The sequence below is a fragment of the Athene cunicularia genome (genome assembly GCF_003259725.1).
Source record: "Athene cunicularia isolate RWA chromosome 5 unlocalized genomic scaffold, athCun1 chr5_part2, whole genome shotgun sequence".
Lineage (NCBI taxonomy): Eukaryota > Metazoa > Chordata > Aves > Strigiformes > Strigidae > Athene > Athene cunicularia.
In genome coordinates this window covers 3911340-3936806 of record NW_020799102.1, presented here as the reverse complement: position 1 = coordinate 3936806, position 25467 = coordinate 3911340, and the positions used below count along the sequence as shown (strand labels likewise).

Here is a 25467-nt window from a genome sequence, read left to right as displayed (position 1 = left end):
TGCTACAATAAAATGGTAAATGAGAGAAAGTGGTGAAAAACATGACCAGCGTTGAACTGAACAGGACAAAATAGGAAGCTGGGATCATATCTGAAAGGTGAGGAACAGTTTCTATCACACACACTTTAAGGATCACTCAGAGGACAAAGAAATCTCTTGGAAAATTCTGTGTATCTGTGTTGTCCTGCTCTGTGGCCTTTCCCAGGTGTACAAGATCTGCTCCAGGAGCAGGTCTCTGTGTGTATAACAGAGACAGTGAATGCTGAACTGGCTGAGCTGTAGGGCAGCCCTTTTGATGAAGAATGTTCCTCTGTTAACCTCCCTAGAGGTGGTTTATGCTGCAAAAAATACAGCACACAAGTTGTTTTTCACCACTGACACAAAATCAGTAGTATACCACAATACTTATTCCAGTTAACTAGGGAGGGAAAAATAATTTTCCAGTAATCACTATGGCATTGGTAAATAGGAACAGTTATGATGCAGTTTAGTAATGAATGAAAAGAAAGCTGACACATTCATTAGCCTAAAGCAACTAGTGGTTTAGACGATTTCCTAAAAAAAAAAAAAAAAGAAAAACAGGTAGCTTTCAATGCTTATAATTCATTAATGAAAATTCCAGTATATATCTATATATTAGAGGGTAGATTCTTTGTATCTTGGGGTAGGGATGGAAGATAATAATATACTCCAAAGACTAACAGCAATTTTTAGTCCAGGTTGCATATAAGACTCAGTAGAATTTAAACTATATCTTAATCTGTGAATTTGATGATACTATGATCTTTTCTCAACCCACAAGGGAATACTCAGTGAGTAAGTGAATTGTAGCAAGGCACAGAAAGGAAAAGGAATGTTGTAAACAGACCCATCAAAGATTGATATATACCCTTTAATCTACACTTTATATTTTTGCTTGATAGGTTCTTTTTAGTACTCAAAACAAAAGAAATGCTCAGTGTCTACTAAAAAGATTTGTTAAACTGTTACCACACAGGATTAACAGTGCTTTTACAAGACAAATTCAGAGGCTAATAGATATTTATTTCTGCTAGTGTTAGTTTAAATGTAAGCATTGAAAAACTCATTTGATACAGATCGATACTATGAAAAAGTATGGAAATTAATAACTGATCAAGCAGGTCATATTCAAACATGCTCTAATTGTAAAGTCAGTGTTTGTCTTAACTAAGAGGTAGGGTACTAAAGCACAGTTATAAAAATGAATGTCACACCTATTATCAGTATTAAGAGTTTATAAAATGGTGTTATTTAAAAATGTATTTTATGAGTTTCAGTGGCTTGACATTTAAAAATATCTAACACACTATAAGGGCTATTAAAAGAATTCTTAACATTTGATTTGACTTTGAAAAGTAAGTATAAAAATGGTATCCAGTTACTTATCAGGTCTGGTCCCTGAATATTTTCAGTACCATGTTTACATCTTGTATTCCATATAACAAGTTTCTATTTTGTCTTTCACCTGTTAAATCACAGCCAGTAAATATTTCAGTGAATAATCTGAAATTTCTTTTTTTGTGCTAGTTGCTAGCAATACGTAGATTGATGTACAGCTTCCAGATTGAGGTTATACAGGCAGTCAGAGGAAAAAAAAAATATCTTTTTTACTTGCAAATATAGCAGAGTCAATTGAAACTCTTTAACAAGTATAAACAACATCATTCTCAAATGTCATCTTTTATGGGGAGACTTTTCATGGTAGCACTTGCAACTTTTAAAACCTAAGAATAAAACAGCAGCAAGGAAATCTGTTGTTAAATCTCTCCATGCCCTTATATAATCCTGCCGGGTTTATTTATTGTAGCATGTACTATTAAGGCAGGACGAAGTTGTAATAATGTGCTCTGGTTTTACCTTCAGTATGCTAGTCTGTTATCCTTGCTCTGTAGATGCAAGAAAAGGCAGGGTTTACAAAAGAATGGGATATAAAATACTCATTTTAAATTATGATATATCCCCAGTTTCTACCCTAAGGAAAATAAAAGAATTAAGTCAGTCATAAATACTAAGGGAATGTATTTATGTTTTATAAGAAGTATAAAATGCATTAAAACCAGAAGCATCCTTTGCACAAACAGAGCTCTTGAATACTCTTCTTTCCCTCTTTACCCTCTGCCTTTCAATTTTTACATTATGGTATATTTCTTTTACTCTAAAAATGATGGGCAGGTTGAATAAAATTGGGGAGAGAGAGGGAGAGGAATGATAGATCACTTCAATTAGAAAAACATAATTCTGAAATAATTGTATGCCAAGGAGATTGTGTATAGTTTCTGTCATAATCCCAGTGAAGCTTTGATAATATAGTTGCAATTTTGGATTGGTTTCATTTGAAGAATCAGGACCCTGTGTTTTCAGGACCAAATTTTCAGAAATTGGCTTCAGGTAATTAGACTTGTATAAATGAGTAGCTAGAAGCCAGCACCAGAAAAAGATGACAAATTAATTGCCTGCAGCTGGTTTAAAAAAAAGCTATTGAGTTCTGGTCAGTTACTGGTCTTCAAGTTCAGATAGCTGGTAATAGTTTGTTGTGCAAATGATTGCGCTTACAAAATTATGTACATAGCCTCAAAGCCTGGGCTTAGGCCCTTTTGAAAATGTGTCATTTAAATCTCAGAAAGCTTTGTATTTGGTTAGAGACACAGAATTAAAAATTGCCTCTGTTCATATTCTGCTGTTCAAAAAAATCTCCTACAAAGCTTTAAAAGTGCTCACAGAGGTTCACTCATCAGAAAGACCGGAACAAAGCCATGCGGCACTCTGGCACAGTCCAACTTTGTCGTTTGCTAAGACATTAAGGTTAGGCTGTAGTTTTGAGATGGTCCCATTCTGTGGAGTTATTTCAGTTTGTGTACCGAAATGCTCAGCTGTGAGTTAGGGCAGGCAGGCAAGCGCCGCACAGCCACTCGCTCATTCCCCTCCAGCGGGATGGGGAAGAGAATCAGAAAGGTAAAAGTGAGAAAACTCGTGGGTTGAGACAGTTTAATAAGTAAAGCAAAAGTCATGCATACAAGCAAAGCGAAATAAGGAATTTGTTCGCTACTTCCCATCGGCAGGCAGATGTTTAGCCATTTCCAGGAAAGCAGGGCTCCAGCACGTGTAGCAGTTACTTGGGAAGACAAATGCCAAAACTGCAAATGTTTCCCCTTCCTCCTTCTTCCTTCAGCTTTTATTGCTGACTACTACGTCATATGGGGTGGAATATCCCTTTTGGGATGTCCCATTTGGGTCGGCTGGCCTGGCTGTGCCCCCTCCCAGCCACTTTTGCACCCCTAGCCTGCTTGCTGGCTGACCAGCATAAGGAACAGAAAAGGCCTTGATGCTGGAGAAGCACTGTTTGTCAATAGCTAAAACATCTTTGTATTATCAGTACTATTTTGGTCACAAATGAAACTCAGCACCATGCGAACTAAAATTAACCCCATCCGAGCCCAAACCAGTACAGTGCACACCGGGCAAACAGTCATTATAGCGGGGTTGAGTTTTTCTACTCCACCTGGTGCTGATCGGGTGTAGTCTTACTGCAGAAAGGGAAAAAGTAACTGTGTCAGTGCTTTCACACAGTAAACAGAAACAGCAGGGAAAGGGAGAGAATTAGGAAAATCCAGAAAATAGGCTACAGAGCCCTTTCCACGTGATACGAGCAAAAGTAAAATGATACAAAAATTGGCTTTGTTTAGAGGATATGACATTTTTCCAGTCAAGCCATCTTTACCTTCAACAAAAAAAGAGTACTTAAACAAAATTTTCATTGCTATAGCTACTTTACTTTAGTATTTTGAGCTGGAAATATTGCCTAGAAGTTCTGCTTTAATTTAAAGCTTTAAATGAACCTGAAAATGCTTTATAATTTAGAAGATAACTGACATAAATTTTAAAAGGACCCGATCCTATCTTTTTTGTGCATAAAGCACAAACCCCACTGCCAAACCCACTTCAGAAAATCTTTGTAGAAAAAATATAGGCAGAAATGTGTTAACTTCATTGGAGAAAAATATATGAACATATACCTAATTAATAATCACAACATATCTGCTAGACCCGAGGATATACCCCCCACCTCCCCATTTACTTACCCACAAAGCATATTCATTGAGATCTGAGAGGAAGCAGAATTTAATATAACATTTTTATGTTTATATTCCATTCCCACTCATGTAGATTTTCAGGCAACTGTGTATTTGCAGTAGGAAACCAGAATTAGACCCCAAAATAAATGACATGAGTCATCGCCTACTTCCTGGGAATTATGGTACTTTAGCACCTCTTATAATGAGCGTTTTATTCCTTTCTTATTTCTAAATCAAAGTTTTACAAGTTGAATCCACATCATTTATCCTAATATAGACCACAGTTTGTATGCAAAATGTGTGCATTCTTAAAAACTTATATTATTTACCCTTGGAGATGTTACAGTCTGTTGATCAATTCCGTACTTAGGCACTTGGATTTGACTTGATAAGCCATAACGACCCCTTTGGAGGTGTTACGGTCTGCTGTAGTTAGGGACTGTTAAATATGTGGATTATTGACACAATAGAGTGTAACAACTCCTCTGGAGCTGTTACGCTTCATCATTTATATGAAGCTACTGCACATGCGCACAAACTTTGCCTGATAAAAACACTTCAGGAAGTCTTTGTAGGAAAAGTTACTAGTCATGCATAATCTCCTTTTGACTGCCTACACCCCTGCAATGACTCCATCATTGTACTGCTTTTTTTCTAAATGTGAGTGGTACTGGATTATGTTGCCAACATTTTTTTACCACTTTTTTTCTCCCCATACGTTCAGTATTAAAGACAGAACAACCGCAGAGGCAGGAGTCACACTGTCTTTTCTTCAAGTGCAGAGTATTTCTCAGACAATCGCCAAGAAAATAACTTGTTATTAGCATCCTTGTTATATTAGCCATTTCTCAGCTCGGTTTAAAAACAAAAATGCACATAGTTAAGAAAATACTTTTCCAGTTCATCCTGAATTCAGTTATCTTTTCTCCTTTTAAGGAAAGTTGTCATGACCACCCTTAAATTGAGAACATGAATAAATTGGTCATAAGGGCCTTGTGGATTTTTATAAATCTTTATGAATAAGTGGTTTAGATTTGCAGGGACTGATCTATTCTCATCTGCTTTTATCTTTTAAGAAAAACTTCTTGTATTTTCTTTTTTCCTTTAGTTTCTTATAGAAGAATATTTGTAACTAGTAAACAAGGCCAATGCCTATATTTCAGTCTGCTGGGACACATAATAGAAGCTAAGCATTTTCAATTGGATCCTTGTTTCTGTTGGTTAAATCTTAGTTCTACTTGCAATTAAATGGCAAATACCTCATAATTAGGCAAAAAAAAATGAATAGCAATATCAACAGCAAATGACTAGTTTTGCAAAGTTGTTGCTTTTATTATGGTATTGTTGCAGTAGTCATTGCACCAAGTTCTCTTCTCACTGTAACTTAAAGAAGGTCCTGCCCCATATAGCTTACACTAGGTATAATTTAATTTAAGTTTAAATATATATATTTAGATTCCATAATAGAGAATCTAGAACTGTATAGAGAGAAAAAAAAGACACTGATTTACTTAAGGAACTGTTAGTGTGGTCTCACTTTCTTGCAAGAATATAGGCAATTTATTCAACTCAGTGGGAGGGTATTCCATCTGTCTAATGAAGAATCTGATTTCCACAAAGAGACACTGCAACTGGGAAACTGTTTTTCCTGAATACGTCATTCTGCTCAGTCGACAAACCTTTCCCTGGGGAGTTTCTGAGACGTAGAAGGACATGTTGCATAGAGACAACCTCTTTACAGTTCCATCATTTTATAACAGATAAATGACTTGTCTAAGTTAAATGTCCCAGAATAGGGAAAAGTTGCAAATACAAATCCCAGTAGTCCTCATAATTCTTACAAAACAAATGTCCTTTATACTTTACTGTGAATTTGGCCAATTTAGTAATCTGCTTGTAGCTGTACGTAATATATGTAAGCAACAATTTTTTTATCTTGAGCGTTCAAAGTTAACTTCCTAAAGCCATATTTGGGCACCGGCATTTTATTCTGAAAAACCTTTATTTAAAAAAGAAAAAAGAAATGTAAAAAATATTTTGTTCTAATTTTTTGTTTAAATAGAATAATTTTGCAATTTCTTTTTTAAGGTTAGGACTTCTCCTAGCTACATGAACAATGTGCCTTCATTTTATATCAACTGTAATATTGTCTTAATAATTTTGAAGAAAAAACTTAAGTAAAAATTTTCTAAAGTAGTTGCAATGCAGGAGCCTAAGTCCCACTGAACTAGCTCTGAAAATTTTACCCCAAGGCAGACAAGCAGATTTGTGACTGTGTGTATACAGTAGCAGTCTATTTTCAGTGAAGTTCAGCAGTTTTGTATCCTTCTCCAGCACTTTTTACGATAATTTGGACAATTCAGAATTTCAGCTGATGTAATACTGCCCCCTTTTATTAGAAATGGAAAACATGCTGGACTTCAAACATTTAGTTTTGTAGTTTGAGAAATTCTGTTTATTTATGCTGTTGCTTCCAATGTTTGAAATTGCATGACAGGATAAGATAAAACATGGAATCAATATAAGTTTATAACAATGAACAGGGGGAAAAAAGTAATGATTCCAAGCAACATTTTTGCAGGGCGTATTGTGTGTGTTATGACTGGACTAGGCAGGATATCACTCTGGGGAATTCCCTGCTATTTTTTTGAGAAGTTCAAGGTGGTGATGATTTTTGCTTTTGTATGAATTTCATTATCATATGTGATTGCATTGATTTTCTAAACCAGTGTATTTGTAGGATAACAGTAGGACACAGCGAGCATTGTTCTTTTTTTTTTTTGTTTTCTTTCTTTTTTTTCTTCTATTGTGAGGTCCAATCAGGAATTAGATGCATCTTTGAGTAACTGAATAATTTTAATATCTGTCAGACACAGGGAAGTGTTGCAGTGAATTTATCTTTACAATTAGAACTTAAAAATGTAATTTGAAAAAAAGATGTAAGTCAAAGCAGAACATCTTGGAAAAAAGAAATTAATCCCTGGGTCTCCAACCATATCTTTTAAAAGAGAGATATTTCCACCAGAAACAAACAAGGGAAAAAAATTTCCAACTTTCAATATAACCCTGAAGTGCATCCTGTCTCACTGGCTTATTGGAGATGTCACAGGAAATAAAATCAGGCTTAGAAATTGTACCCATACTTAAACAAATGTTTTATCTGATCTCTATGTATTTAGCGAGGAAGGCGATGGAAGTTGTAACTGCACATGCACAGAGGGGTCAAACACAGCCACAACACTGGTACTTGGGTTGTAAGAGTTATGGGAGGAAAATACTGTTGCTAACATTAGCTTCTGTAGAAGAACATAGCTCCATTATCAAGGCCAGGTTTATAATGGGAACCAGGTGCAGAAGGCTGTGGGTATGAAATCTTGTCAAGTCTGTTCCTCAAACTCAACAGATAGAAATATTAAAGCTGCTCGTGAAACGTTAACTTTCTCTCTGTATGTAACACATGATTTAGCCTTTAATCGATCACATGCTATTGCTCAAATACTGCTATTTACACCTAAATATTCATACTTCTGCCTAAGAATATACCTTTCTTTTTTCAGATTTACTTTGTATGTTATGTGTAGAAAGACATACAAATAATGTATTTGAAATTTAGACATTAAAAATACATGTTCACTGAAACTGTGGAGCTGACAGTGAAAAGACAAAAAGAAACAGTGTAAAATCTCTGGCATATGTAGGTCATCTAAATTTACAGATAAGTTAGCTTTGGCACCAGCTTACTACGGATCCAGTTTTGCACCTAGGGGAGAGGTTGCTGTGCAGACCTTTGTTTTTAAGAATTTTTCTCAATTGCCTTACTTTCCAAAATTTTCTTGATAAAGTTAGTAGTTTGTGCATTTCTGTTCCAGTATATTTAATGTGCAGTTAAATGGTTTGTCCCTCAAATTATGTAGAGGCTGATAAAAATAAAATCTAAATTAATTGTTTATTGATTAAATTATCAAAATCAATTAAGTGAAAAATATGCAATCTTTGCAAAGGATAAATCACGGAAACTTTATTGAACCATAAATTAAAAAGAAGTTTGACCAGTCCAATAATGATGTACATATGTAAGAAATTAAAAGAAAATGCACCTAAAGATAAAGAACATCTATGAAACATTATTATTTGAATAACTATATACACATATATATAGGTGTGTGTGTATATGCTTCCAGTTCAATCACAAGAGCACTTAGCAATAAAAGATTATTTTCAGGAAAGAAACCAGCACTCTTTTGGTATTAATAGCTATTTTTGAATCTGAATATTGGTTCCTAGAGTTTTTGCCACTACCCGTGCTTAATAATAGGCTTGTATGGCTGCTGAAAACAACTGTATTTTTTTATTTGTGTTGTCAGGGCTACTTGAAGGGGTTGCCTAGCTGCAGGTTTTAGATCTCATTAATAATAATGACGATGATGATGATGATGTTGATAATAATCATAATTATTAATAAGAATAATGGGATTTGGCCTCTTTCTTCTACTACCTTTCCAGCTCCAGAAAAAATGCCAAATACACTGCTTGTTCCCTCACATGGGGTATTTCCTGTGAAAAGGATAAAATCTTTGCCCGGTTTTGGTCTTCTCCCTTAAATCTTGGAGCAACAGAAAATCCCAGAGGAACAGAATTAGATTAAAATGGGTCCCAAGGGTGAATGTTGAAAAATTTGCACAAACCAACAAGGATAATTTTTCCCAAAGGATGATGTTCTGCCATAAAGGATAGTGTCATTGTGATGACTATAACAGCATAATGATTGTATCTTCTTATGTACCATACATTTCCCAAGCTACTCAGGAGACTTTACTGATATATACTGAAATGTATGCCATCCTTTTTTTATGCTTCTCCACAAAACAATAAAGATAGGTTGAAAATTACTGTTCGAACATAAATTTGCTAGGAAGGGAATATATTCATTGATTTAAATTGTGGGTCAGAATGGCAGCTGCACAATCCTATCATATCACTTCTTCAATTGTCCTGAGAACTACAGAATACATTTGCATATTATTTCACACTTAGATACAAGCAGAGACATCCACAAAAGTTACTGCCATTTATTTCCAAGCTCTGTGTCTTTCTCTAAGTAAATTCACAACACCAAATGCATTGCCAGAATAAAACTCTCTTAGCTGCAGTACATGAAGTGCAGCAAGGATAAATTTGGATTACTTTCTTTGATACTTCATTACTTTCTAAAATTAAAAATGTCTCCTGTTTCTCAAGTATCATTAGGCTGCATCAATAGGTATGATAAATTGAAACACACTCCCTGTGCTTGAAGGATATTTACTTAGCTGCCTGTTTATGGGATGATACGCTACTTTGTGCTGTCTTAACTGTTTTGCTTCAAACAAAAGAATAAACATGCTAGCAGGTAAAATTGTCATCTCTTAACTCATGAAAAGACTTTAGCAAATAATGCAAAATGGTATTTCCAAATGTTTGTTTGAAATCTGATTAATGGAGTTTGACCATGCTTACTCCTTCCTTTGTTTTCACTAATATTCATGCAAATAGATTTTTACTTCTATGGGTGTATTTGCATATGAACATGGACGTTTGTGCACAATTAGGCATTTGCTGTTTATGTCCAAATTGCTCACCTCCTGTTCATAAAAAACAGAGGCTTTGATTCAGCACCCACTTCAAATTCCAGGCTGACCAAACCAGGAACACGGTATCAGGGAGCTCTTCCAGCCCCTGATACAGTGTCAATGCTAATTATAGATCTTTACAGCAACTCTGTGAACTCTGCAGCAATTTAATCTAGGGGTCCTGCAGCTCTTCCTGCACTGTGTCTTACCGCTGCCATCTTTTTCCTACCATGGGTATGCCAGAGGCAGGTTCATTGGTTTTTGTCTGGTGTTGAAACTAAAGGATGCAGGAATTGATAGATAGAGAATAGATAAAATAAAGGTTTCCACTACCTGGGAGGTCTTCTAGCTGAGAGAATTCCCAGTTGCTTTTTTCAGGTAATTTAAGGCAATGTTGCAATACTTATCACTGAGTCGGGCATTGAAAACAATATAATTTGTCTTAGGTGACCAACTACGGCATAAATCGCAAGCAGCAAACCATTGAGCATTTAAGTGCATAGTTCATGCATAACTCAAAAGTTAGATTGTTAGAACACTGACACATTACTCATACGTGTATAGAAATTGCTGATCCTCCAGGGGCAGTTTGAAAAGATAAAAAAGACTATATTTGTTGGATAAATTGTTGACTGTACATAGCTTGTCCATCTGTAGTCACATAATGCTAACTCCATAAACAGGACTATCTCAATTGGAAATGCGTAACAGGGTAATAAATGATATTCAACATCAGATTACTCGTACTAAAATCATGTTCAAGTCATAGTAAGCTGTTATAACACTACTTAAAACCTAAAGTATGCCTAACCCACAAGCTGAAATTGCCCAACTTACATCCTGAAAATCTACAGACAACATTAATTTCCCAGTATTTCACTTTTATGCCTGTGGCCTCTAACATGTTGCAAATGCTTCTATAAGAAAGGCTGGAAAAACATATCAAATTTCTGTTCTCTTCCACTTGCTGACATTCATTAACTGAGGGAGAACACTGAGACAAGGTTTTGGAAGGATCTCCTCTTCACCTCCACCTGTTCCAAAGTAATTTATTAAAGTCAGTAAGAGAAGTGGACACTTGTGGTTTGTCAGATCCATATTGATCAGTAGCTGGGTGTGCGCTTTCACTGTTCCCTTGCCAAAGGCTTCTTGAGATAGCAGGCAATGAATGCGTTCTTATCTCACTGCCATTTTCTTTGCATCCTTGAGTTCAGTTGCTAAGTCACAATTTTATTATATGGCTCCTATTCAGATGAACTATCTTTTTATATACGTACAGATTCTTGCTTAGTACATCCTACTTTTACATGCTTGTTCCCTTCCATTTCTAAAGCACAGGAACATTCTTTGCTATATTTCGGATGCCGGTACGAATAGAAGCCATCACTGGGAGGATGTGCATTTAGAACTGTACACAAAGTGAGTCACTGACACATCATGTACTGCAAAACTTCTCGGTCTTTCAAGGGTTCAGCAGGTTGCCAAAAAATGTTCAGTTGCCAGCTCCTTGCCAGAATTCTGTTCCTCGCCTGATGCCACTCAAACTCTTTGAATAGTCATGAATGAGATTAGGTTGTATGTCTGCTCTCTTCCTCCCATGGGATTCCCCTTTACCAGGGGATTACCTGCATGACCTTTGCATAACTCCTGTGGTTTATTCTTCCATATCACAGTACAGGTCACACTACATCAGGACAAATGTCTCGCTGATAAAATGTATGTCTACTCTTTGTTTCCTTTCAGAAATAACCCCAAACTTATAAATACAAGAAAGATATTTTCCTGAAAAGTTTTGTTCCCACCCTCTTTCACCCAAGGTTTATTTTTAATCTTTCTTTGCAGGGAACAGGCTGAGTTAATATTCACAGTTATAGACTGATAGATCAGGATACCTATCAGTCCTCTGCACTAAATCGCGTGCTTTGCTATGTAGGTTTTCCATTCCGTTCAGTGCAAAAGCCATCCATAGTTTATCAGTATGTCACTACCATGGACAGGCAAAAGTAATGAACTGCAGTATGGGAAATTTGTAGTGAATGTGTGAGTTAACCTGTAAGGGAAGAAGATGAAGTGTGCTACTTGCTTGGTTTATCAAGTGATTTCCCTTTATCTCCCTCCATGCCATTTTACTGTAGCTACCTGGGAATATGTGTTATGAGACCATCCAGTTAAAAGGTGAAAAAAGCACCCATCTCCCTGTTCTTGACCCCATTTTAGTTCTCCTAATGTAGAGCATTTGCTGTGTTAAGGATGGATTTCAGCACACGTGCTTCTCTGAATCAGGACCAACATTACTTATTCATTCCTCAACTGTTCTGAGATTCCACTCCTGTGGTATTAGGAATGCTCCTAACGTGGCACAGACTATGGTGTAGGTAGTGGAAGTCTCTATCATTCTCTGATCATGAGAGAGAGGGAAATATTCTTGCAGTGTTTGCAATGATCTCCTAGCTCTGGTCTCCTTCCCTTTTTTCCCTGCTGCTGCTCTTCCCTGCTGCTCACCCTCACTGTGCTTTTGCTGTGACTCTTGTAGTGTCTCATGAAAACATCCTCATATTACTGTTGTGTGTCACAATTAATTAATAGAATAGCACACAATTTCCATAGTAGAATTCCCATTAATCGTCTCACATGGTGAAAAGTGAATATAATATTTCACATATTTTTGCTATATAGTGGGTATGTTTTCTATACAACAGCATTCTTGCTGCTAAATGTGCCTTGGATTTGAGTTCACAACTAAGCTCAGCACTGAACATTTTCCATAAGCAAAATACTGAATTTATCATGTTTTTGATTGCTTGGAGTTAGCAAAGGAACACAGATAAAATTGAAAACTGCATTATAAGTTAATCAGTCACATTGATTTTTTTTTCTTTAATATTTCTATTTTGTAAGTGATGAAAGGACTCATTTAGGATCAGACACTTTTAGGCTGTGCTTTGAATCAAACCAAAGCAGGTATAGTTCCTGAGATGAATCTCTTTAATAGATTTAAAAATCAAGAGCTGTCTAGGTGTCACATGCTGCCCCTCTGCTGCAAAGAGGTTCTCAGCAACCTGGGCTGCAGCAAACTGCCCCCCTCAAGGACGTAACTATTTGAGCAGTCTGCTGTAAAAGTGGCAAAAAATGGCTTTAAAACCAGAAAGTTCCCCCTCCCCTTTTATTAAGCTGGAATATTTCACTCTGAGTTTTCAGCATGACCCCATAAATAGCTGAATCTCAAGATTTAAAGGATTGTGGACTGTTTGTGTTGGGAACCAGTAGGTTGGAGGGTGAGGGATGGGACAGAGCTTGACTGCTGCACACTGTGTCTGCACTTTGAATCTAACGCAGAGTAGGAAATAAGTGTAAGGGAGAGCACAGATGGGAATATGAAGATCCTACAGTCAGAATGGTGGATAGACAACCAGATAACTCCAGAGTGTATAGTTCTTTCCTTCCTTTTGGCATCATCCCTTTCAGTTCTCCCAATATATAATAATTTGAAATTCCTCTTATGTCTCTCTTTCTAAACCCTAAGAAGCAGCAAACCTGAGCCTTGCTGTTTGCATTCTTCTGATATCAAAGACTCCTATCCCACTGGGGCCCTTAGCCATAGGAGAGGTTTGAGGGAGGGGGAAGAGATATATTTCCTCTTTCTTAGCTGCTCCAACAGGTTGGAGCATGGGGAGAGGAGAGGGAGCAGACAGTAGATTTTAATGTTCAAAACGGAGGCTGGGACGTGACTGATGCCTGAGCCGGACATAGTGATGCTTATCCTGACTTCTCTTACCTGATGTGACAGTGGGGTTGGAGCTGGGTGGAGGCTGGTACCTGATGATGCCTCTCAGGGAGTCAGGGAGAGCCTCAGTCAGCCTGGTTTTGGAGAATTCCACACCCTAGAGATATCTTGTCCCATATAACAAGCAGTAGAAGGATATTTTTCTTTATGCTTAAAATCTGTGTTACAGATTTACAGGAAGTATTTATTTATTCTTTAAATTAGCTGAGCAGGAGAATTAGCTAAACAGAGATGGATTTAGAGATCAGCACAATGCAGCAAGATTAAAAAACCCTTTCCATCTGAATTAATGAATTTCAGACTGCTTTTCATAAACTAGTTTTTCAGAAGTCATCTGTGAAGCCTTGTATAAAGAATTTTTAAAGGTAACTTAATGGGATGGAGAAAAGGTTTAAAATTATCTACTAGGGCTGTTGCAGGAGATATTAAATATTGATTTATCTTGGAGTAAGAATCATACTAAAGAGTGAGTCTTGTAGTCAGATCAATTTATCTGGAATACAAACTATATGGCTGTGTTTAGTACAATGTCAACATGAATCTTAAACAAGAAGATGTGAAAGTTTGAGCATTTAATCTAAATCAATTGGCTCTGCAAATCTTCAATTAAAAAAATATCTTAAGAGTTCAAACTGAACTGCTCCTAAATATTTCAGGTGGTTTATATTAAAAAATGCTTCATTTAGTCAGTCATACTATATCATAACCTTCTCCTATGCATCTTGTTGCAGCTAAGAACAAAAATCCACAGTCCAAGGCTTTTCCAAATCTTAAGTTTTTAATACTTCAAACTCTCTTGAAAACCCAACGTAAATCGTTCAAGTAATCTGGCAAATAACCCTGTAAGCAATTTTCTGCTACTTGCCACTGCTACTGTACTGCCAAGCTTTTGGTCATAATATAAAAGTTGGCTCAGATTGTATTTAACCAACTAAAACTGATTATGTTCCTTTTACAGACATAAATAGATACCAGCATGCCAGCTAGTGGTACTGGCTAAAATATTTTTCAGTATGTATAAGTATACATCGGTCTCCAGTAGGAAGTCCTTTATCCAAGTGTGACATCAAAGTAGTACATCTCAGATAATTTAAGTGTTACATTTGCTTTTGTTTGTACTGTTTTCTTTAAACATATTCATTAGACAAGAGCAGAGTCCTTAATGTTCCATGACTGAAAAATCCATCAGAAAGATTTATGGCAGAGGCAGTGTGGCATAACAGCCACTGGACTGGCCTAATGTTCAGAAGTCCTGGGTTCAGCTCTCAGCTTAATCATTGACTTTCTGGGTAACCAGAAGATAATAATTTTCCCTCTCTGTGCCTGGAGATATTGTTACCAACCACCTTTTTAGAATTATTTGAGTACTACTAATGTGCAATGGTAGGTATTATGATTGTCTACATATGTAACAGTAAAAAGCTCCAAAATACTGATTGCTTCCCCAGGACATTATTACTTTCTTTCCTGAAAGACATAGCTAGAAAATATGACCGCAGTTATAAAGTATACAAGGATACAAAGGAGTAAGGAAGGTATGAGGCAGGAAATTCCCTCTTGCTCACAGATTGTATTTGTCCACAGAGCAACAAAAATCTTCCACTGGAATGAGGCGCTGGAATGTTCCTTCCGTGAATCACATGAACTTTCCACATATGTCTTCTAGAGAGGATGAATGAGGATAGGGGAAAAGAGAGTGGTAGTTCATTTTAAATGCAGAGATGTAGGAGGACCCAGGCTATGCTTATGCTGAAAACACGGTCAAAAATAGGCCTTAAGTTGGACATGAGTGGCTAATACGCTCTGTGGGTGAAACCACTACTTTTGAAACTCCCATTCAAGATTGGTTGTTAAGGTATAAAAGCATTTTCTAAACCATCACTGTTGCATTGAGCTGAAGAGTACTTTAATGGATATCTTATGTGGGAAACTTGAAACAAGCTTTTCATGATAAAAACAAAACAAGGTTTATAAAATCATTCTACTTTAAATGAGAAACAAGAGAATGGATTTTTGCCAGTAGCACTAGCTATAGATGACTAGCAGTTTTGTCTTTGTATTTTCCAGCAGTAAAACCACATAATTTTTTCAGCCTGTAGGTATTCATTTTGCATTTAAGATGGTTTCAGGTGTAAGAGTTCCTGGATATTGCATGAAAAAAAATGCATAGCCTTCAGTTACCCTTTTAAGTACTCTCTTGCAGTATTTTGATTCATACTTCCTTCATGGAAGAGTTACTCCTTTGGAGAGATGTAAATCTCTCCCAGTTTCAAGGAAGTATGTATTTGCCTGCATTTGCGTGTCGGATGTAGCAAATGGAACCTTTATCCTACTTTATCCATTGCTTTTTTTTTGTTTGTTTTGATGAATTAATAGTGTTCATAAATCCAGTCCGAACTGATTTTTTTCTTGAGTACAAATTTTACAAACAAATTATGAGCAATTTAGTTCCGATTGTATTAGAAAGATAAGTAAATATAGCAATTTCACTGATAGGGAGTTGTTCCTTTGCCTTCAGCTAGGACATTGTAAGTGCAAGACCTTGTCCACTTGCATTAATCCTTACAGACATGTGTTCTTGGCTATTGTTTTTTTTCCTAAATAAGAACAATTCTTCATACCAGAAGGCCTGCAATCTACCTGTCTCAAAGGGAAAAGGGAGTAATCAGTAAGCAGGAGAAAGCATCTTTTTCAGACTAGAAAGAAGTTGTTTAATTTTAATTCTCAGATTCAGTGTAACCATATGAGAATTATATATTTTGGTCCCGATTCAGTGAAGTGCATTAGTCCATTCTTAATATAAGTGCCTAAGTATTCCCCTGGAGTTAAGAAGTGCCTGTCCATGTCCTTGAGACCTCTGTTGGATTGGAGTGAAAGTACTCAGCACCTTACAAGATTAAGATCTAATTGAGGCTGCAAGAATTTGCACTCACTGTTTTGTTCTGGTTTTGTTTGTTTTGTTTTGTTTTGTTTTGTTTTCCTGTTGAATGAAGATTAAAGACAGGAGATAGTTGAGGGGTACATCTATATTATCCCAGGCATTACGTACATCATACTTGATATTGTAATCATGCAAACAGTAATCTTGCCTTCCTGACATGAACAGAAAGCAGAACATTTTCCTGAGGCTGAAATAATCAGAGAAAAACATGGCAGTGATGGGGGTACAAGAGGCAAAACACTGCATAATGATGTTATTATCATTGTTCCATTGTCACCCATCCTTATTCTTTAGTGATATGTTTCTTTTCTCTCTGAACATAACAAAAAAGGCCTGAGTATAAACTGAGTAATATATAAGCAGCAATCATAAAATGCAACCTTGAAAAAGTATATTTAAAATTCTACAAAATAAAAAACCCCAACAAAACAGGATGATAAATACAGAAAAAAAAGCCTACTTTAATCTATATATTCATGGTATGCGATTTTATATTTCCATCCAGCACAAGGCAAGGCATATATTTGAAAACAGTAGCATTTGGTGGGATTTTGTCAACTGCCTTGATTTAATTTCTAATTCTAAATATAAATATGACCATTTAAGCCCACGTGTCTTTTGCATCACAAATTTAAACTATCAGGTGTCTTCCTGAAAATGGGATGGAAGTGCCACATCTAGAGGCGTGCACTGCTTATAGAGATAAACAGAGGGGGTAGGTACCCCCAGTGACTCATTCAGAGTGTCTGGGTTAGATATCTGTACTTCCAAAGCCCTGGAGGATTTACCCTAATGCAGCCACTGGAATCTATACTTACAACACTATTCCTGTTCAAAGATTGCAGAACTCAGATTCAGATTTTCCCTGAAGTTCTTTAAGTGTAAACATACTTGCGAACAGAGTATTTGAAAGATTTGCTTTTAAACCTTTATAACTACTACCCACATGTAGAGTAGGAAAAGTGCATTTATTGCTACTTGATAACTGACTATTGCATCATGTAGTCCATTTTTATCACAGTTTTTCCAGTATTATTTAATCACGTCACAAAATCTGACATGTGCCTATCATAAGGCACAGTTGAAATGATGGAATGAAAGTATCTGTAAGAACATAATCTGCCCTTCTCTTAGCTTTTATAGGTTTAGAATCAAATATATTATGTGCCTGTTTGCATGTGTATTTCCATACTGTTCATAAAAGAACATTATATTGCTTCTCAAGATGTTTGACCAGTGGCATGTGTGTACGTCTGTGTGTGTGTGTGTTCTGGATTTTTTTTAAGACCTTTCTTTTCCCAACTTTGTGTGGAGGGCAGCTGAATTTGCTTTGTGCTGTTGAGGTTTGCAGAACACCGCAATGAAATTGAAATTGGTAACTTCTTTTCTGCCTTTTTTTTTTTTTTTTTTTTTTTTTTCCAAAAAAATAGTTGTGCTGAACCTAGAATAGTTTTGCTGGTTGTTATACTGCTGTGGCTTCTTGCTAAAGCTGTGTTTTCAGCCTGGAATATATTACTAGATGATTAAGAGAAAAGCAGATTCACAGTTTTGAGGCTAGTAACCAGATCTCTGATCTTCTAAGTTCTGTTCTGATTCTAATGCACTACAATACTTTTAATAAAGTTTAGTCACAAACAGAAAAGTTTGGGGAAGCATGCAGATATATGCACAGAATCACGGCATTGTCTAAATTTGGTAAAAGTATTTCTGTACACTTCTGTGGCATTTCAGCATCTCCATTTTTAAATATTTGGTGAAAATGAAGCCATAACTGACAAGGTCCAACCAGCTGCTAAATTAAAGTTAAATAGAGCAAAATGTATATTATTATTCCTCTGTAGTATTTAGTCTACTAGCAAAAAACCCCTTTGTTTTGCCATGTCCTTTTGCATTTATTCTTGTAACTCAAATGTTAGAAATTTGAACGACCACTCTGAAGGTCCAAGAGTAGCTATTGAATTGCATCCATTAGTCACTTTACAGCACAGAAAAAAACCCACCAGTCCTGCTATTTCCTAGTAGAAGTGTATGTCAATTGTAATTTATTTTTGTCTGCCTCTCAAAATTCACATGTATGTGTCTAGTTAAAAGAAAATGTGGGTTTTTTTTTTTTAATTGTTACATTCATTACATTTAAGTTGTTACATTCATTACATTTTTTCTAATTACGAGGTACCTAGATTTAGTCTGTACCATTTACCAGTTCTCCCTTAAATCTAGTGAGCAATACCTCATGTTATAAAAGAAAATTAACTTCTCTCCCTAGAAGGCTCCCAGTTAATCATCTGTGGATGCTGGTCAGGAGGGAAGGGAGCAGCAGAGAGAACGAGGGAATTTCTCTTTGACCCCGACAGTTGAACAGCTTACACTCTGGAACATGAGATTTGATTATCTTAGCATGTGTTACTACAAATGTTATTAACAGTCATAAAATTATCCAGCTCTTTTAAAAACAAGTGACAGCCCAAGCTTTGGACTCTTTCTGACCTCTGGTGAATTCTACAGCCGTATTATGCAGAGTGTAAAGTAGTAACTCCTTTTGTTTGCTTTTCATTTACCAGCTGTTAATTTAATTGATTGTCCCTTTGTTTTTCAAGGACTAATGACTTCTCATCAGTCTAAGGTGGAATTCCAGAGTTCCTGTGATTTTTATTTTTTTTTTTTAATCTTTACTTTCTAGTCGATGTGTAATTTTACTGTAGGCTGCTGTATGAATTTGCTGCTGAAACAAAGAGTTAATCAGAAAGTTCTCAGATATTGCCATGCATCATGCCTTTGTGCATGAATAAAAAGTTGGAAACCGCATGAAAGCAGTAGTTGGGTTACCACACAACTGGATATGCTTAAGTCTGAACGCTTCATAACTCTAACTACTGGGGAGTTGCAAACTTATAAATAACCTTGCAATTGGTTAAAACCATATTAAAACCATATGAACAAAAGACATAAAGCATTTGGTTAAGGGGGCTCAGTAAGTGCAGTAATCCTGTTGAAAGTAATCTAACCAGGGCAGATCCATAGTTTAGGAGTGCCTGCGAGTGTGGCAACAGTTACAGGCATGTCAATACTTCATGTGTAGGAGGGCATAATATCCTACTTAGGTGGAAACATTTTCTATCTGTTCTTTTGTTGTTTTGTTTTGGTTTGGTTTGGGGTTTTTTATATTTTTAAATTCATACACTTATTTTTAAAGGCAAGCTTCAATGCACTGAAGTCTATTAACTTATTAGTATGTGCTGAATGCTTCCAATAATCAGAGAATTTGTCTAAATACTTCTTATTTGCGTTTGGAGATCAAGATGAGGACTGCTTACCCTAACCAGAGAGTCTAGGTATTCTGATCATTAAAATCAGACTTCCAAAATAATTGGCTAAAGAGAGGGTTTTCAAGTAGGCTGTTTGGGTTTGTCTTTATCTATCTGATTAATTTTTTGCCTTTAGCACTCCTGTTTCAAACTTTTTTCCAACACACTTTAAATTTTGATGAAATTTCAGTTCTCAATTTTGACTCCCAGAACCTGGGTCTTAAAAGAAGAAAGTCCCATATCATGGCAATCACTATGAAATTCTGTTACCAGCTTTGGAGTATTTTCTGCTTGCGATAGTCTTGCATATGTCACATTGTCACGTGGAAGCCAGCTGAGGCTTGCCAGTCAGGCAGAGATATTTTAGTGTAAATTCCCTGTTATCTGCTTTTAATCTTACTCTTCAGTTATGCTTTAAGATGGAAGAATATGTTTAAAAGGGATCCAATGGCTTCTGTCTCCCCACATCTTTTCAAGCAAGCTGTTTAGTTTGAGGCACTGTGCTGACACACAGTCTGTGGCAGGGATGCTAGTGCATGCTCTATGTTCAACATGCGAAGATAGTACTGGAACAGCTTATGGACAATACAGGGGCCTTAAAAAACTGGAAACAGCAGTATGTCAGGGTGAAAATTCACTGAACTGTCCCTTTGGTTCCTGAGGTCGTTGTATTCAGGTATTTCACTTACATAAAAAATAAACTAAGGTCAGGTCGTATCAACATCATAGAACTCAGCATAGCCTTTGTGCAAGCTGTTGTGCACTGTTTCCATCAGTGGTTGGAAAAGGTACACTTTGTATCTTCTAATATCTTCAAATATCAGCATTTTGACAATAAGTTTGCCTACTTTGCTAATTTAATTTCTCTAGTATCTTGGAGCAACTCCCGCTGCTGTGATGTTGAAAACAAATTCTAGATATTCACCACAGTTCTGCAAAACCAAAGGCCTTGCTTTTAATTGTAAAAAAAAAAATGCCACTATTGTGTTTATCTACTTTGCCATCCAAAGAATTCCAGCAGTTGCATGCCTGCACACCAGTAGGATGACTGACATTGTTGTAATAGGGTTAATGTTTAAACTTCCCACCCGTAATAACTAAAATATCCAGAGATAAGGCTGAAAGTCAATTTGTAATTATCCCTGCCCTGCCAAGATGTTGCAAAAGATTCTGAGTGGAGGTAATTTAACTTTTCAGTCCTAGCCATTAAAAAGTAGTAAGAAGAAGATGAAAAGCTTTGGGACATTTCTATCTTGACTTCCCAGGGGGGAAAAAAAAGTTTTGTGCTTCCTTCTTATTCAAACTGGGAATAATTTTCTCTGTGTTCTAGCAAATACGTCCTTTTTATGTTTTGAATATAGTAAGTTGTTTGCCTGTTGTACATGAAGGGAATAGATCACAGTTAGCAAATAACTCACTAGAACATTTAGTATGGAATAATTCAATTGAAATACATTTCATATATAAAGACAACATGTGATAATTATTTGTAGTCATTCTAAGTAAAGTACTGTCCTCAGAAGAAATAATATCCCTTCTGTCACATGCTCTGGCTTCTGTGAATGACCTGTATTAATTCAGTTTCTAGAAACTGGCTCTTTAAATTAATCTTGGTAACTGCTTCCACGCTAGACTATTGAAATAAAGGGTATTACATCATTGTCCAAATATGTCTACTTAAATAAGAAATATTTGTTTGCAAAAAATATATATATATATATATATATATATATTAAATCTTTTACACAACGATCAGCATGCATGCCATTTTCCATTTCAGACTAAGCATACATTTCAGATGTGGAAAAAGCAAGCATGTTGAAATAATTTGAGGCATGGGTATAGTCGGATCAGTCTTGGTAATCCAGAAGGGAGGGGTGCCCAGTGTATTATTACATTTCGTATATTATTTTTCAAGAGATGGATGCAATCAGTCATCTTCTTGCATATGGTTTGAAAAAAAAAATTGTCTTGCTGGCAAGTAAACTGTTATTTAAGTACACAATCCACGGTACTACAGAAACAGTTTTGCCAAACTTGTCCAAGTATTCTCACATCCTTAAAGATGGTATAAATATCATTTATAGCAAGCCGTTTACTTCAGACTATATGGAATGCCTTCCTGCTCCCCTGATCTAAGTGTCCCAGTTTGCATTATGGCCTTTATTGCTTCTGTTTGATGGAGTGATCAGTAAAAATTTAATGACACTATAAAATAATAAAAATGTCATTAATTTACCACGGATCTTGGATGCAGTGGTTGTAAAGTTACATTAATAAACAGAATATTTTTTACAACAAAAAGCATTGTTACGTGGGAACGTATAAATAACATACATAAATTTAAGAGCAATTTTACTGTTAGCACACACATTATTATGGAATAGCCAATAAGTGTATAAAACATAGTATATAAAATTTTATGAAAATATACTGTGCACATCAAAAATTCAGCTTTTATCTAAGTGCAGAGAAAAGCCATTATTGTGTGCTTACTGTTTCATTGCTGTTCTTTCACGAGATCACAATTTTATATTTGTTTCTAGTCATTTGAAGTTTGCAGCCATTTCAGAGGTAGGGGCTACTGCTTCTGTTTCCTTTACTCCTTGCTTCACTAAATCATTCTTTTACCTTCCACACGTGAAGAAAGAATCGATACTTTCTGCCAGAGAGTGACAGAAAAGTTGCTAATTTAATGCAAAGCTAAAAATAATGCCAAAGGGGTTGAAAGGCTTGCTTGGTGACTCTGGAAATAAGGGATAACTATCTAGCAGTCTATCTGTCATCACTGGGGCTGCTCCATCACTGACTGTGATAATATGTGAATATGATGGATGCCACAGCCTTGTGGCTCATAACATTTAACATTCATCAGCTCTCACTAACGGGGGCTTTATAATTTAAATATCTTTATTTAATATGCAACATCTACCTCATACATCATAATTTCAAAGCACTTAGAGAACCAACAGTCCTGCAAGACAGTTGAGGAGACTTTAATTTTTTCAATAACTTTTACGTTTTCTGCATGTTTGTGACTGACAACGCATAAATAAGTGCCTAATTATATCACAGAATGGAAAATTAAGATTTGGCTGCTAAGAAGAATCTTTTTTCTTTTTCTCATTTTAAAAAAGTGATTATTTTTTTACTGTGTGTTCAACATATAAAGAAGCACAAAGAATCTGAATTGTGCTGGGAAGAGCTTTCAGCTTTCTAGCGCAAACTCCAATTGACTGTGTTGATCTCATAATGTGAAAGGGTTGTCAGTGTCATGTCCTAAACCTTTTTTCTGAAATTTAAATGGGAAAACTTAATGTGACTATACAGGATAAGTTCCATAGCCAGTACAAAAAAAAAAAAAAATCAGTTCAAAAATAGAGGTCCAAAAGGCTTTTTTACAGAAAACAGTATACCTGCACGGTCCGTAGCAGTGCACCTTATTATAAACTCACCAAAGTTTTCTCTTAATGAAGGTTAGGGAGGTAGCAATACACCCAGTGGTCGATGTACATGTCTGTGAACATAATGCACATGTAGGTAACATATTTGTTAGTGCAGCCATATATAGCCATTGACTTTAAACGAAAGTGTATGCCTTTTTTTGTTCATATAGGAATATTATGTACAGAATCAATCTTCCTCTCAGTCCTTGCTCATACTAGGAAAAGGGTATACTTTTAAAGGATTTTTAGTGCAAGTAACTCTTCTCTTTAGGATGAATTCAAGATGGGAGCAAAGACAAATCCCATAAAAATGGATTGGAGCCTAGTGAGACAAGTTTCCTCTCTAATAATAAATTTATTATGAATTTGTTGTATTTCATGGATTGTAAAGGCATCTACTAGATAAAAACATTATTGGTATTAAAGAACATTTTTCTGTGTTTTACAGTTCTCTGAATTTGTCTAAATCCAATGCAAATACTGAAAATTTTCTGACAATCACAATGAAGATTATTTCCAGTAAAAAAGCAAGCAAAGGAATGTCTTTAAAAGGCATTTCAAAGACTTAAATATAGCTAGCTTTGTTACAGCTTTTTCTGAATTAGGAGGGGGTTATAAAATAAGTACATGTCCTTTGTTTGACAAGAGCAGGTATTTTTATGGTATAAATGCTTTCATTTTACTGTTCCTGAACCTTTTCATGTAATTTTCCCTTTTCTCCTTCCATGTCAAAATATTGATATTCTTTCAGAAACTTTCTTTTTTTCTTCTTCATTTTTTTTTTTTTTAACAGAATATTTTCTGGTAAAATCAAAGAGAATGAATGACTAGAAAGATATTCCAAATGTGCATATTGATATGTAGCAGAGTCTGTTGATTTTTAGAGCATAAAGGTATTTCTCCTTCTTCTGAAACACACTTAAAGGCTGTTCTTCCAAGAATACTGCAGGTGCTGTATTAACATCCTTAAGAAAAAGCTTTTAGCACAAATATTTTGGAAGAGATAATGTATGTGCCAAAAGCTGTTTTCTTAGTACTGATCTTTGTTTTTATCTCAACTGCAAATCAGCCTTTTGCAATGGAATGCAGAATCCTTGACAAACTTATTTTGTATTCTGTCTACCAGTAAAACAGATCCCATCCTGATGATTCAGGTGTATTGTTATATTGCACAACATCTTTCAGTAAAATATTGGGCCTCTAGTATTGCAGTGCCTTTCTGCAGTCACATTTCATTTGTAACTCCTTCTTTTCTCGTGAGTTCCTTTGTATGTGTAAGCTCCTTCATCAACCACAGATTTTACAGAAGAAAATAAGAAGTTAACCAAATATAAAATGCAGAGTTATTTTGTTCAACAGCTTCAAAATTCTGAGTAACTTTTAGAAATGCAGTTAGTACCTGAAAAGCCTCAGCTGCATGTTGTAGCAGATCCAGTGTCAGGTTGTGCTTTCTTGTCTTTCTCTGCAAATTAAACAGAAAATAATTTTAAAAATCCATGGCTGAAGGAATCGAAGAATCAGGAATCAAAAGAATTCCTCAGTTGGTGGCCTGATGGGGTTTTATTACTGAGAGATAATGATAATAGAAAAATAATCACATTGGAAAGCAGAAGTATTTGGAGGTGGAGCAAATGAGGCATCAAGGCCATCGAGTATGTTTTGTCCTTAAGAACATTTCCAAGTTTCTGACCATCTTGCAGGAAAGAAACTCCTAATGTTTTCTTCTTATGTCTAGTATGCACAGCACAGAACTAGGTCACTGAACAATAGACTGAACAGCAATCAGCACTCTACTTCTGCATAATGCATTAAGTATAACATGGAGAAACTGTTCGTAGGGCTGAAAGCTGGTATTTCATGTCTGTAAATTCAAGCTGACATGACATTTAATATTGTTTCATAGTAATGAACAACAAGGTTTCATTCATTCACAAGTACAACATAATGCCAAGTTTAGTCTGAAGAGGTAACAACAAGGCAAGAGGGAAAACATGCTATGTTCCTTCAAATGAGAACGCTAAATTAATGATAACCATTGAATGCTTTGCTACTGATACACAGTACTACAGAGGCTACTACTGTGAGACAGTATTACACTGTCATTTATAGTGCCCTTGTCCAGTAGTTGATTGAGGAACTGGGTTAACACATAAAATGCCTTTTAGTTTCCACTTTCTAGTTCCAGGTTTCCTATGGAGGTCTCCAGCTCTCAAAAGCTTTCTGTTTTTCTATTCTAGGAGTGTGCATTCTTTTTTTTCTCTCCCCCCCCGCTCCCCCCCCCCCCCCCC

The 25467-nt window shown here is 36.0% G+C and overlaps 1 protein-coding gene and 1 long non-coding RNA gene across 8 annotated transcripts in view; one reads left to right on the top strand and one right to left on the bottom strand.

Annotated features, from left to right (window-relative positions):
* The window catches only part of LOC113481135, a 41627-nt gene extending 16736 nt beyond the window's left edge, over positions 1-24891 (bottom strand). The window contains exons 1-2 of the long non-coding RNA XR_003398608.1: positions 24778-24891; positions 24579-24641 (exon numbers count right to left, since the gene is read on the bottom strand). This is a non-coding gene — a long non-coding RNA (uncharacterized LOC113481135). The remainder of the gene's footprint in view (positions 1-24578; positions 24642-24777) is intronic.
* Positions 1-25467, top strand: part of SOX6 (SRY-box 6) — a 322621-nt gene that overhangs the window by 261973 nt on the left and 35181 nt on the right. The gene's annotated exons all lie outside the window — the stretch shown is intronic.